We start from the raw sequence: 15,948 nt of genomic DNA, 5'->3' as shown, positions 1-15,948 counted from the left end.
ACATACATGTTTAGAAAAAAATACTTTAGTTTTTTATAAAATCATATGTCATATTCTTGACATAATGACAGAAGGATTTCAAAAAGGATAATGCATTGATCAGTAGGATGATTTATTCTACCTACCTGCTGTGAAATGAAACATCATTTACATCATCAGGTATTCAGTATCAGGACCATTGTTTTTTCTATATAGATCTATGATGATATGATCTATGCATTTTCAGCTAATTGGTGGACTTGGGTTCTGTGGGTGTAGAGTTTAGTAGACCATAAAACCTCTTGTGGGTGTCCACAAAACCCTGATTCTGTCTGATGGGGTTTGGGAGCTGCTACCCCAAAATATGATACTTTGGTATATTAAATATTTCAAGCTAAAGAAATGTGAGGAACGGCAGGTGCAGGAAGGGTTTTCCAATCTTCCTCTGAAGCAGGTCACAAAACCGTCATGTGAGAGGTACCCTCCCTAGACCCATAGGAGAGGAGCATCCTTCTCTCTGAAGACAAAGGCATGCAAATTAGACACCAAATGCAAGACCAGAATCTGAACAACAGGCTTGCTAAGTGCATATTCTTTGTCTTACGTATCTTTCCACAACTTTCTACTTTTCATGAAACCTAACTTAAAAACTCTCAGGTTTAAGCATTTCTTTAGGTCTTCATTTCCTTATGAAGGCTGCCATGTCATGGAAAACTTATATATTAAATAAATGTATACGCTTGTCCCTCATTATTCAGTCTTTTTGTACGGGGATCTCAGGCAACAGCTTAGGAGGGTAGAGGGGAAAGGTATTATTTTTTTCTCCCCACTACCTCAGTCTCCAACTCAAAATTTCTGGGAAAGCACGTGATTGAGTTTGTATGCTTTGCCATACCCATAAACACTACTTATCAAAATGCTTCATAATTATCTTTCTTCTTCCATAGTCTATTGCCTAGATTTAAATGCCCACACCTAATCCTTTAAAATCAACAAATTGAAGATGTAAGCGTGAATAATTATTTCTAATAACCATTCTTAATAAAATAATATTAGATTGAGAGGGGAATGAGAAGCAAAGTGATCAGTGCCAGTTCACAGGAAAAGGTAAACTAATTAAGTAAATCATTATCAATATGCAGCTGATTCCCACATAAAGGAAAGATCTGGAGAAAGTCTTATTACAAAGGTCACTTAAATTGGATATACTTGACTTCTAGCTTGCCAGCTTTTACATAATCAGCTGAACATCTTATTTCTCAGTGTGCTTAGCTGTCAGGAAGCCAAAAACAATTTTTAGAAGAGGCTCAGAACAGAAAGACACTGAGCAAGCTGTCATTACCGCCTCTTTAGGGAAAATACACGTGCATGCAACATACATGGGTATACATGTGTAGATAGTATGGCTTTCCAGTTGCTTTCACCATGTATGTCTGGGTGAGGAGGGTCTCCTGTCCCAGGACATTTGAAATGTTTCTGTTTTCAAATGTCCTTAGACTCCCAGGCTTTGCTTTAGAGATGAGATTCACAATTGTCAGCCTCTAGGAGAGTTCTCATTTTGCCTTCTTTTAAATTCCTAATACCTTCAAATTAACAGTGGATTGTTCCAGCCAATACCATAAAATGCATTGTAGGGTTAGACAAAGAAGAGCTTTGCCTGTTTTGTTAAGCATTTTCTAGAATAATTAATGTGGATTAAGAAATTAACTGAATATAAATTTATGTGTAAATTGTTGCTGTTACATAATGCCATGTTCTTCAATATTATGGCAGTCTTCACATTGTCTATTGAGAAACGTGTTTCCCGGGACAGGCTTCATTTCAGCGAAGGCAGAATTGTGTCATTTATATTTACTGGTTTAGTTACAGCAGCCGCCACAATGTTATAATAGAGGGAAAAAAAAAATTGTTCAGTGAAGTATTAATTGTGTGGAATCAAAAAGCCACAGATACAGCACACAAGCCAACCGCATGAGGAACAAAAGTAAAACACTGAGTTCATAATTCTCTATGTATGAAGCAAACAATTCCTAAGAAGGAAAAGGAAATTGGTGAGATTTCTGAATTCAGGGCCCATCCCCTGTGACTTTGGACGTTTTTTGAAACATATTGACCCTATGAAAATGATTGTGATTTAGCTGATATAGGCTTCCAAGATGTCCCTGCTTTCTCTTCCTCCTGCCAATGTAGGATCCACAAATACCTGGTACACAGCAGGAGCTCAAGAAATATTTGTTGTTGGGGCACCTGGGCGGCTCAGTCAGTTGAGCGTCCAACGTTAGCTCAGGTCTTTATCTCATGCTTGTGAGTTCGAGCCCCGTGTCAGGCTCTGTGCTGACAGAGCAGAGCCTGGAGCCTGCTTCGGATTCTGTGTCCCTCTCTCCCTCTGTCCCTCCCTGGCTCATGCTCTGTCTCTGTCTCTCTCTCTCTCTCTCAAGGATAAATAAAACAATAAACAAATTACAAAGAAAAGAAATATTTGTGGAAAAAACATGTGCTCAGTTGACTTTTATTTAACAAGTCTATGATATTATAATTCATAATAAGAAATATGTCATTGGTCTGCAACGTCTTTTCTTTCACAGGTGTCCTATAAACCCTGGTTTCTAAAGGAGGAGAGAAATGGGTGTGTCTTTTCTTATGTTAAAAAGATGATGTTTGAATAGTTCCTAAGAATAGGGGCTGATTGCCCTGGATGCCAGGAAAAGGAACCATGTGACTAGAGGTTTGACCCTTTCAGTCCCACTCCCTGACCTCTAGGTGGGGAGAGGGGCAGGAAGCTGAAACCATCACCAATTGCCAATGATCTAATCAACTGTGGCTGTGTAATGAAACTTCCATAAAAACCCAAAAAGGCAGGATTTAGAGAGTTTTTGGGTTGGTGAACATGTGGGGATTCAGGGAGACACAAATACAAAAGAGGAAAAGTAAGTTCAGTAAATTAAAACTATAAAGTGAATATGTTCTAGATATAAGGTATTCTACAGACTGATGTGAAATGTTATAATCCACAAAATATACATGCAAAACTTGAAACAACTAAGGAAAAAAGGAGATAAAAGGGGGAAATATGAGTATCCTATACATTAAAATTATTAGAACTCATCCGTATATTTACAAATGCACATTTCTAGTAGCACCTAGTGGCTCAGTCAGTTAAGCATCCAACTTTGGCTCAGGTCATGATCTCGAGGTTCATGGGTTCTGTTCCTGGGTTTGAGTCTTGCGATGGGCTCTGTGCTGATGGCTCAGAGCCTGGAGCCTGCTTCGAATTTTTGTCTTCCTCTCTCTCTGTCCCTCTCCCGTTCATGCTGTCTCTCAAAAATAAATAAATGTTTAAAAAAATACAAATTAAAAAAGAATTTTAAATACAAATTTCTATTTTAAATTTCTTAAATTATAAAAGCTCAGAATAATAACAATCAAAGCATGTGGTATATTAATATAAGCAATTAAAATAGCATAAAATATCTATATTAACCTGAAGATGTCCATGCCATTTATGTAAAATTCTACTCCTGTAAATCCAGTTAAGGAACATAATTTAAAATGTAGAAAAATTTGATTTACAAATGAATTTAATTTCATCATAGTTATAATTTCAAAAACAGAGTAGGAGAACTGTTATAGTATTATATGCACACAATGAAACATGAGATGGTCATTGCAATTGTAAGACTTTTGAAAATTTACAGACTTTAAAAAACTTCAAGTAGGGAAAAAAAGCAATATAAAGCATTTTACACACTTGTAATCATACTAAAAAATACACATCCTGAAGAAATACATAAAATGGAAGTTGGTTAACTGACGTGATGGGTGTAAGAATAGTTTTCCCTTTATTAAATGCAATATTCCTGAATTTCTGAATTGTATTTTTTTGTTACAAGACATATAATTTACCTCATTTCTTAAAAAGATCTTCTTTTTAAGTAGTCTCGACACCCAACGTGGGACTTGAACTCACAACCCCGAGAACAAGAGTCACACACGCCACCAACTAAGCCAGCCAGGTGTCCCTAAATTACCTGAATTTTAAGTGGAGCTAAAAACTGAGAATAATATTTCAGATATAGTTTTTGCAGCTTGAGACAGAGAAGTTATTATCTTCCTATCTTGTTTACTATCCTGGAGGTAGTCTAAAAATTTGTTAGCTTATTTTAGAATTATGGGATCCTATTTTAAACTTGAAAATTGAATGCGGATTTTTGCCCTCTTGTTTTGTCTTTGCCTATACATTTACTTTATTCATCAATTTGAGGTATAAGAAGCTATATTTAATCAGTAAGTTGTTCATTAACTTTCTAGCACATGATTTCTAATACTGTGTTATAGGTGCTATGAAGTCATATATGAAATAATTTCTCAGTAAGCTTGAAATCCATCTGAGCGTGCTCTGAGAATTTGACCACAGTGTGGTGAACCATCAAAAAAGAGCTATCTACAAAGTCATAGGGACTAAAAATTTGTAATGCAAAGGATAGAGGTTCTCCAACTATTTCCCCATTCACTACAAGGATGCAGTCTCTAATACTTTCTGGAAGGTATAAATAATTATAAGGTTTCCTCTGTAATAGGAAGCAACCCATTCCATTGTTGGAAAGTTCTAAAAATTGTACAGGTTATTCTCACGTCACTAGCATATCCCCACACATCCCAGGGTTCTTCCTTTCTGAGATAAACATTTTAACCTTAAAAAAAAAAGAGTAGGGGGTTTGGATCATTATCTCTCATAATGTATATCATTTTACCTTAAATTTCAGAGGTTTCATGTGACATCTGGAATTTTCTGAACTTTATCCCTCCTTACTTTCCTTCTCTGCCAGGTTCTCCATCCTCTTCCCTTGTCTCAAGGCTTATGATTGCCACTCCCTTTCATCAGTTTCACTCTCCGTTTGTCCACAGCCTCTCTCCCTTGATCCCCCAAATTCCCCTAACACAATACTTTTGCAAGCACCTCATTAAGAGATGGTATTAAAATAATAGAGGAAAACCACATTCCAGTAAAGAGCAGGAAGCAATTTGAATTGAATACTAGTCTACCTCTTTCTTAAAATTCTCTGGCTATCCTGCTGTGACAAATTTTTTATTGTCCATTTTTCTCTATAATCTCATACACATGCTTTTCTGTGGGAACGATTTTCACTTACTTTGTGCCCAGAAGTTTTCACCATCTCTCTCCTTCTTTCAGGTCCATGGACCTCCCCAAAGTATTTTCCATGATCTGCCCCCAGAAAACAATGCAAGGATGTCTTCTATAATGTTCTCGACAGACAACTTCCTTCCTCAAACACCAGCAGTCTCTATAAGCAGAATTCTATCCTATTTCATACCACAGTAAATGCCCTTATAACACTTCTGTTCTTTCTAGTGAGAATTACAATGAAACCTTACATGCTATCCTGTAAACTTCCCTGCAATGTGAGCTGCACATTCTGGAAAAATAGGGATTGTATTGGCCACCTCTTCCTTTAAAGACATATTTGGTTGTCTGATGAAATTTCTCTTCCACCCTTAGCAATTATTTTGCCTTTCTCCAAACTAACCACTCCTTCAATGTCAAAGAGTCTCCTGTTTTTCACTATCCTTTTCATTTGGGTCCTGGATGCTCCACAGTGATGGCTTGGTTAAATCACAATAAATAGAAATAGAAGCAATAGTCAGATAACATCTTGCTTGCACAGATAATAGTGGGACTAGATTTATAATTAAGTGGTGTTTAGCATTTAATTCAAATGGAACCAGAGTGACAACTCTTTCATGTGTTGTATGAGCACAATTAGTAGCACTAAGAGATTTACCAAATAAGTACAGAGGACACTCGTTACCTTTGTATTTCAGATAACAAGTAATTCTTTAGTTTAACTATGGCCTATGATTTATCTGGCAACCTGATACATGAGACAATCAGTGAAGCAAATAGGTAGCCCCAGGTGAGCCACTATGGACCCCAGATTATGGGCTTATGCAATGGAGAGAAGAATTTTAATTAGTCATTCCTTACAAAAGAGGAATCAAATGTCATGTGATGTTGGAAATTTTAGAAAACCTAATTAATTTCTTCTCTACCGTTTCATTTGAAAACAGAGTCAAGAAACTAAACAGGGATCAAAATGGGACTTTGAAAACACAATTTATACAAGTGCCAAAATGGAACTTGTGTCTGAACTGAAATTATCTGGACTTTCAAAGTGGAGTCAGGTTGATCAAAAAACTGCTGAGTGTAAAACACAAAAACAAAGACCGTCAAGCCAAATCAAATTTATTTAAACCAAAAAGTAATATATTGATTTATTGTAGTGAAAAGCATAGGGAGAGCCTTTGGCAGTGGCTAGATTTTACTCCGGCTTGCACTCTTTCCTAGGTCTTTTTTAGTTTTATTTTTGTCATATTTGTGGCTGTGGTAGATTAAATGACCAGCAGAAACTTCTTGCTTGTAGTCTTTTCTTTTAGAAGAAGAGTTTCTTCTTTTTAATGTTCCTGGAAAATTCCGAGATTTAACCTTATGGAAATGACATGGGTCAATTACTTCCTCATACCTAGTTAACTATGTCTAAAGGATGGAACAAGCTGATTGCCTGCTAGGTCTAGCCCCGGAACAAGGTGGGAGATGGCCCTACAGAGCTCATGGAATGTGACTGAAGAAGAGGTGGCCTCCAAAGATAAATTAGAGAGGATCACGGATTCTGGGAAAACAAGAACAGCAACAAAAACAGATGTTCACTATCAGGGGCAAAAGTTAGCAACCCACCCTGTAGGTATGATGGCTTTGGGATGTATGGCATGGAGACTAATACATGTTCCACTGCTTTTCAACTTGTATGGGGAAGCCTAGAAACATCCGTATCTTCCTCATTCGAAGTAAGTACGGGTGGAAAAAAAACTATTTATTTTTCAGTGGTTAGTGGAAACCTTGCAAAATCGATCCTGTTAAAGAGCTTTGAAGAGAGCAGGAACAAGAGGTCCAAATAAACCATCTCAAAAGTCAGATGAGGGACTATTTTCCTCAGGAGAGGGACCCAGTGGGATTGGAAGGAGGAGAGGTTTCCTCCATGACTGTGTTCGTTCACAGAGAAATTAGAAGAGTCTCAGTTGAAATTCAACACATATAAGTACTGCTTCTCTAAGCTATATTTTAACCTAGATAGAGTGCGAGAGAAATTAGACTCTAAACACAGGCCTGAGCCACAGCCTCAGCAAAACAGATGAAGGCTTTGGGGAAAAGAATGTCCAAGGGCTACTATAGGAAGCATGGAGTTACGTCTGGCTTGACTAAGAGGTTAAATGTAGCCAGGAGCAGCTTAAAGACAGCGCTGGGACGGATCAAGTGACGGAGACCACAGGCATGAAGTGATTTGTTTTATATTAAAAACCAGATGTTTAATTACTTGACATTTCCAGTCATTTACTTAATTTGAGTCTCTCATAAGTCTCTTAAGGTGAGTGATGGGGGCTAAAAGTCCATCCTATTAAAACGAATAAGCGAAATCCTTACAGAGAGCTAGAATTAAGGTAAGAGTTGATTGGGGCTGATTCCCTGCATTACAAAGTACAATGATTTTCGCAGGGCTTGGGGGCCAATACTTAAAAACAAATTTTAACCATGGATTATATTTAAAACAGTCAAGGCACAAATTGGATAGTATCACCATTCCCTCCTTGCAAAATCTCCTCTTTTGTCGTTTGAAAGTTTAATGGACTAACACTATCAATGGAATTTTCTTTAAATATAAAACACCATTCCTTCCTGTACTTAAGATTTTTACTCTATCTTATTTCAAAATAATAAGGGTTGCCATAAAAAGAAAAACCAAAAAAAAGGAGCAAATATGTACTAAAATCAGTAACACAAAATGAGAGGAGTGGAGGGTTTTCCAGAAAAGGCTACTATGGGGTTTAGACATGTAACCAAAATAAAACTGACTGTGATATCTCACTTTCCAATCTCTACCCTGCTCTCCTGGACAAGTTACCATCTTTCTGAACCTCTACTTCCTCATCAGCATATTGAAAATAATGATATCATCTTCCTAATCGTGTTTTTATGAGGGTGGAGAGAATGTATGCAAAATCTAATTATAAACAGTAATGCACCGATGATCATTAGAAATCAGCAGAATTTCAATCTTCAGACTATTTGCATATGAAGGTCCAACTAATTTTCTTTATTTGCTCCATTATAATAATTGATTTAGACCATTCTACAGTGAAAGACGGTTTTGTCGTGGAAAATGCATTCTTCCCCTCAGGAATGGATGTCTGTTGGTCATGTTCCTGAAGACTGACTTCTCTCTGGATTCAAAGACTGGAGAGGAAGATGTTCTGTTCGTAATAATTTGTGGTCTAGTCTTCACAGGAAATGTAGGCTCTTGTTGAGCGGTGACAGGGGCCAATTAAGAGAGGGGAATAGGGCCTGTGAGGATAAAGAGATGTGTACATTACCACAGAGATGCTTGGAAGGCAGGAGGAAGGATTGGGACATTGCAGTGATGAGAAGCCTCAGCTAGGAAATTGTGAGAGATGACAGCTGTCCGGGAGGTGCCAGTAAAAGTCTGGCCAAGAGAAAGTCCATCCTGAAGGTAACTGGTTGCATTCCCAGAAGGTCTGCTCCCTCGGAACCCTCACCAAATAACTGGGCTATCTGTACATCAGTGGAAAATTAATACCACCTAAGAACCTGGGTCAGTAAACCATCCAGTTTTTATGTGAGTAGGACATCTAGGGGTCCATCTTCTTGTTGTCCAGCTGCTAAGCAGAAACTGTGTGGTCCAAGCCGTGACATGTCATATTTTGACGATTTCCTGCTACTCCATGAAGATGCTTCCCTGCAGTGCTCTGGAATGACTATGACGTCACCACAACCTTTGCCCTGAAGTCTAGCTAAGTTTGGTGAGGGAAGTAAGCTTCTCGATTACAGTAATAATTGTTTTTATCATTAATTATTAAAGATGAGATGGAAAGTTTTATCAGAATGTCTGAGCTAAGGACAATAACTGAAGGTAAGCTTAAACTTTAGCAAGGAGCGTCCTGCCAAACAAGAATGAAACGAGAAGTCTTCTATACTCTCTTTAAATAATAACAATTACATAGCGAGAGATGCTTTTTCCTAGTGCTACTGTTGTGTAGATCTACACAGTAGAGAAATTGAATAACATAATAAACAATTTCTGAAGGAACAGTTTCATAAAAGGTGCAGAATATTGTTCATGTGAAATATTTCTAAATCTCTATTCTTGGCATAAAGCTGAGAGCATAATCAGAAAATTGTAGGTCTAGGAAAGTATTTTGAAGGGAACTGAAAAAAAATGACATCGAGGTATTAAAATATCTGATTTTGAAGAACCTTTCTTTTTGTCGGAATCTTTATTTTCACAAGTAAAATGAGCTAATGTATTATGTATATATAATTACACACACATATAGTATATAGACATTGAATATAGATAATATGTATATCTAAATATATAGATATACATATATATTACTGTAGAAAAAAGAAAGCCCTTCCTGCTCTCTTTTTGTTATTCAGTACAAGATTTACCAATGTATTAGGCATCCTTACAGCCCCAAACATATTGAGTGCCAACAAAAATGAAAATGCCTTTTCACAGCTGAGGCTTTATGCAAGCAACAGCCTGTTATAGGTACTTTGGGGACTTTCTAAGGCAGATTTGTTCTTCATGAAGCACTGGATACTGACATTTGAAATAAAGTGACATTTCTTCAGGTTTCTGGCATCAACTAAGTATACATTGAGGAGAGTCTGGGTTTCCTTAGCTTTCATCACATTGCATGTAGTAGAGAAACTGGGAACTACAGAAAATTCACTTAAAGAAAAAGAAACCAGACAAATAGGGAATACTCTTATACCTAAGAGGAGTTTCATTTTCTCTCTTCTCCTCTCCACCACATAATCGGATTCCAGCTGCTATTACAGATAGAAAAACACCACCCGTGGAAACAGAATAAAAAATGAAGGCCAAGCATCCAAGTGCCCGCCCCTTCTTCTCTTGCAGGAAATTGACCATGATTACATGCATCTGATCTTAATGGATAGTCCCTGCTCTGAGCCCCAAGGAGAACAGCCAAAGAGGAGAGGAAAAAGCTACTCAAGATCCCTGCCAAAATGCCAAAATGCCCCGAGGAAGAAATTGCTTCCTTGAGTTAAATCTGCAGATGATTTTAGCCTCGTGTTTATGTGCAAACAATAAGTCAACAGTGTTAATATCTAATCCTATTTATGCCCCCAGATAATGGTGGCATTCTATCCAAAGTAAGTTACCAAATTTTCATTTCAAATCCTTGGAAAATTAGCATTCTTTTAGAAACGTTCAAATAATCGCACAAGAGACAATTAAGAATTTGTCAAATATTCACGAATAAAAACATAGAAAAACATAAAAATATGATTATGAAATTAGTCAGGTGGCATCAACTCATCAGCTAACCCAAGAAATGTTAGATACCTTGAAAAGAAATTTTTTTTGCAAGTTGGCATTATATTTATCAAATTAAATGGATGCCATCCCCCCCCAAGAAAGATGGTTGTTTCCAGGATAAGGAGGATATTTAGTACAAATTCTTCCCTCTCAGAACTAGAATAGATTTGACATTTTTTATATGTCTCTGGTTTTCATTTTGGCCACCTTGGAATAACATGCCCATGTTACATGTTACTTCACTATCCTCCACTCTGGATGATGTAATTAGGACTACATAAGTTTTATTAGCATAAGGATACAATCCGAGCCATCTTGCTGTGAAACACTCAACAAACAAGTAAATAAACAAACAAATAAAAGGGAATTACTCTCTTATTAAGGATTTTAATTAGAATTGATGGCTATGAAAGAAAATGTCTCTGGTTATAGTCTAGGTAGAAAAAGTTTCCTCAGAGTTCTTTTTTCCCCTGCATATTCCAGTAATAGGGATGTGGACTTCTCTGATTTCCCAAGAAGTGTATGGGGAATCTGAAATAGAAAATAAATGAAGGGGAGGACTTGGGATATCATGGGTCATGAATATTCTGGTGGCAGCCGGGGCCTAGGAAGGGACATGACCATTGAGAAACTCCCTGCAGTGAGAAATGGTCCAAGACTTTCCAGAAGTTATAATATTTGACGTTTATCTGAAAGCTGTGTGCTGTTTATGGTCTATTGTCCATTTCCTCCAAATGTTCATTAACCTCTTTTACAAATTATGGGCTTGAGTTCCTGGAGTTTCAGGGGACAAGGGAGGAAGACGAGTATTTTGGCTCTAGAGGTGACCAACGGCAAAGCTGGGGGTGACTGAGGAGGTAGGTACCACTACCTAGGCATTATATCTATTTGATGTGGATATATATTATGTACAGATCTTAAAATGGGAGCAGCATAGAATCACAATAGGCAAGGACACACTGGAGGTCAAATATGCAGGCATTAAACTAGAACGATTATTCCCAGTCTGGCCATCTCTCCTAAATCACGAAGAGCCCTTCAGATAACATTCTGTGAGAAATCTGACCCCCTCCCATATACTTTCCGAAACTTAAACCATGAAGAGTTGTATCTCTCATATCACTGGTTCAAATTCAGGCCAGGCCACTAAAAGTATGCTTTGAAAGAGATTCTATTTTCTGATTAGGTCTCAGTGAAAGATTGTGCATATTCCATTACCAATTTATCATGTAAGCCCTTTGCTTAAGAATTGTTTTGATCTAACAAGCAGTTAGTACATTCAGTAACTATAGAGTTTTCCAATGGGAGAGAGTCCCACTTTGTGAATTAAGACGATCATAGGACAAGATTGTGTTAACAGTGTGATGTATATTTTTATTGATATATAGATGATTTTTATATATTTGGCTCCTCGCCAGTGTTCAGTTTGAAAGCCTTCTTACTTATTCTGTGTCTGTAGATTCTCTGATATTGTGAACTAAAAAATGTGCAGATTGCATCAATATAAATAAAGATAATTTCTTTTCACCAGACAAAAACTTCCAATTAGGATTTAAGAAATTTACAGAATGAAGGCTGATAGATTTACTGAGTTTTAATATTTCAAATAGAACACTACATTTCCAACAGAAGAATAAAATGTATGAGAAATATAGCATGGACTTTCATACAATAATTCTTTGAATTTTGTTTTTATTTTTTATTTTTTTTAATGTTTATTTCTGAGACAGAGAGAGACAGAGCATGAGTGGGGGAGGGACAGAGAAAGAAGGGAACACAGATTCAGAAGCAGGCTCCAGGCTCTGAGCTGTCAGCACAGAGCCCGATGCGGGGCTCAAACTCACAAACTGTGAGATCATGACCTGAGTCGAAGTCGGTCGCTCGACTGACTGAGCCACCCAGTCACCCCTGAATTTTGTTTTTAGAAAAAAAAGTCTAATGTTAACACTATATCATATTTAAGTGGATATATCCTCTGTCAATTCTGCAAATAACTTTTCTTAAACTATGGTAATTCATTGTTATGTTAACAGATGTATAAAAGTAATCTCAACATTTTGTCACCAACTTTTCTTTTTTTGCATTGTATGATTATCGGGCAAACACCCAGTAATTTAGGGTAATTACAAAGGTCACAGCAAATCTGTTAATTGTCCCAGCCCCCAGAGGCAATAACCTGGAAGGCTTGTTTACAGCGTAATATTAACCCTTCTAGTCACAGTTGGACAGACACCTTTAAACAAGCTTCCCACTTTTGTTTAAACTAATTCAAGTCAGCTTACCTTTTGGCAGAGTATGGGGGAGTCATTTACAGCAACTAAATTTCTAAGGCTTACCGAGAATAATGCATTTAGATTAAGAAAACAGACATTCGAACTAGGGGAAATTATTCACAAAAGAGACTAGCCTCTAAAAGAAGGTACAGAGGGAAGTTGAGAATTCGCATGGGGTCATTTCTGTATGTGAAGTGAATGTTAAAGCAGTGCATCTCCTATGTCATCCTGTTCAAAGACATAACCCAACTTGAATCTGTGCTAAACATATAGGTATAAATTGAAACAGGTCAAAGGGAAGAGAAGCATGTGAGAGTCTTTGTTGTCCCATCTCCTGAAGAGCCTGTGAAACATGAACTGCATGCAAGACTACCTTCTTATCTATTCATGTAGAATGTCCTTCTGATCTTTCCAGGAGTTCTTAACCTGAAACCACAGAGTGAAATCTATATTCAAGGCAAATATAATACCTTTTAGTTCTGAAATGTTTTCTCTTATCTCCAGATTTTGCACATAGTGGTGTTGGATGGTTCTGGTTCAAGGTCTATCATGAGGTTCTATTAAATATGTCAGTCGAGAAAACAGGTATCTGGAGGCTTGATTACTGAATCTTAAGAATCTTCTTTTAAAATGGCGAAGGAGAGAAACAATCATTTTTCCTCTCCCCTTTAGACTCCTGGCTTTTACACCACTCTGTAACAAAAGACCAACAGGAGAAAACCAAACAGAGGTTTAGTAACATGTACACTTCCTGTATATCAGGGAGAGACTCTGGAAAATTGGCTAACTCTCTGGCCCAAGCCACCACCTTACATACCTGGTCCAGCTAAAGACAAAAGATGCTGTGGGTTATGGTGTACAAAAGATAGTTATGGGAGCTTATCAAGAAAAAAACAGTAAATAAGGGTGTGGTTGTTATAGAGATATAAGTCAGCTGCCTTCTCCATTGATAAGAATTTCTAGAGATTTGGTCACCCCCTTCTTCCCGAAACAGCGAGGGAAACACCCCTACAAATGGAAATTTCCCTTACACAAGTACATGTCTCTTTCAGAAGAGTAACTTCTACTGGGTTTTGAGAGATTCTTCTATGGCTGCTGTTTCTTAAAAGTAATCAGCTCAAGATAATATACATATATTTTAATGTTTATTTATTTTTGAGAGAGAGAGAGGGAGAGACAGAGTGTGAGCATGGGAGGGGAAAAGAGAGAGGGAGACGCAGAATCTGAAGCAGGCTCCAGGCTCTGAACTATCAGCACACAGCCGATGCAGGGCTCGAACTCACAACCTCGAGATCATGACCTGAGCCAAACTTGAACACTTAACTGATTGAGCCACCCAGGTGCCCCTCAATCCAGAAAGTTCTTAAAATACAAAAACAAAGAGGAGATATCTAATGTTTATTTTTGAGACAGAATGTGAGGAGGGGAGGAGCAGAGAGGAAGATACAGAATCTGAAGCAGACTCCAGGCTCTGAGCTGTCAGCACAGAGCCAGATGCTGGGGTCAAACTCATGAACCACAAAATCATGATCTGAGCTGAAGTCAGACACTCAACAGACTGAGCCACATAGGCGCCCCAGCTCAAGATAATCTTTATACCAAAGAGGAATATGTTGGGGTGACATCTCCTTCAATGGCTAGCTTATTTATATGACTAGCAAGTTGGTATTGGCTATTGGTAGGAGGCCTCAGTTCCTTGTCATGGGGACCTTGCGTAGGATTACTTGAGAGCTGACTTTGTGGTAGGTCTATTCTAGAATAAATGATATAGGGCAGATCAAGTAACAATATTTTTTTGTGATCTCACCTAGGAAGTCATACACCATAATTTCTGCAATAATTTATTGGTTGCACAGGTCAGTTGTATTCATTGTGAAGGAGACCTCATCATGGTGTGAATAACAGGGAGTGAGAATGATTATGGGCCATTTTGGAGCCTGTATATCACAACGGGTTAACACATCAGGTTCCCATGGTGAGTGTATACATAGGATACTTTTTCAAAGTAAGACAACTCAACTCTGTTCATATGCACTTTTTAAAAATATATAGAATTTACTGACTAGTTTTCTGATAATAATAATACAGTACTCAAAAGAGTACACGTGGATACTTGCATTAAGACAAACTTTTGGTCAGTAAGTTATCATTGACCTTACACTCTGTACATGTGGTAATTACCTGTGTGTGTATATGTGTGTATTATAATGCTTGGATAACTTTGCTACAAAATGGAAACTATCCCACTATGTAATTCATCAACCATTTTCACTTAAAATCCTATTTTAAAATAAAAATATGAGTAGTTTATAGCTCCCAGTCCCACTCCCCCTTACCAAAAACAAAACAAAACAAAACAAAAAACCAAAAAACCCTCTTGAAAAATATAAAGAAAGATGATTAGGGATATTTTCTGCTCAATGATTTGTGGTGTATGGTATATATATATATATATATGTATATAGATATAAAATCTTATAACATAGATATTATATATGTGTGTGTATATATATATATATATATATATACACATATATATGTGTGTGTGTGTATATACATATATATATATATATATATATGTATATACACATAAGAATAATTATCTTCCTTTTAATGTGATAAAGACCATACAAGAGAGACTACTTGAGTATTGGGAATTAAAAAAAAAAAAAAAAAAGAGGAACAGGGGGCAAATCTTGTCAGTCTGGTATTTAATTTTACATTTAACAGGAAAAAATAAAATAGATACAGTATCTCTTTCTTTATCAGGAAGAAATTACTGAAAAAAAAATCTGACTTCAGACCAGGAAACATATGCCTTATGCTAATTTATCATGTATTGCATTTTTATATAGTCGTTTTTGTTTGTTCTTTAGTATGTTTCTGTGTGTAATTTTTTTTTCAAGGTTTTATTTAAATTCCAGTTAGCTAACATAAATGTAATATTAGTTTTAGGTGTTCAATTTAGTGATTCATCACTTACATACAACACTCATTGCTCATCACTACAAGTGCCCTCCTTATTCCCCATCACCTAACGAACCCACCTCATGCCCACCTCCCCTCCAGTAATCCTCAGTATGTTCTCTATAGTTAAGAGTCTGTTTCTTGGTTTGCTTCTCTTTTTTTGCCCTATGTTAATCTGTTTTATTTCTTAAATTCCACATATGAGTGAAATCATATGATATTTGTCTTTCTCTGACTGACTTATTTTGCTTAGCATAATACTCTCTTGTTCTCTCCATGTCGTTACAAAT

Source organism: Prionailurus viverrinus, chromosome B3 (genome assembly GCF_022837055.1).
Source record: "Prionailurus viverrinus isolate Anna chromosome B3, UM_Priviv_1.0, whole genome shotgun sequence".
NCBI classification, from domain to species: Eukaryota; Metazoa; Chordata; class Mammalia; order Carnivora; family Felidae; genus Prionailurus; species Prionailurus viverrinus.
This window is presented reverse-complemented; position numbering follows the sequence as displayed.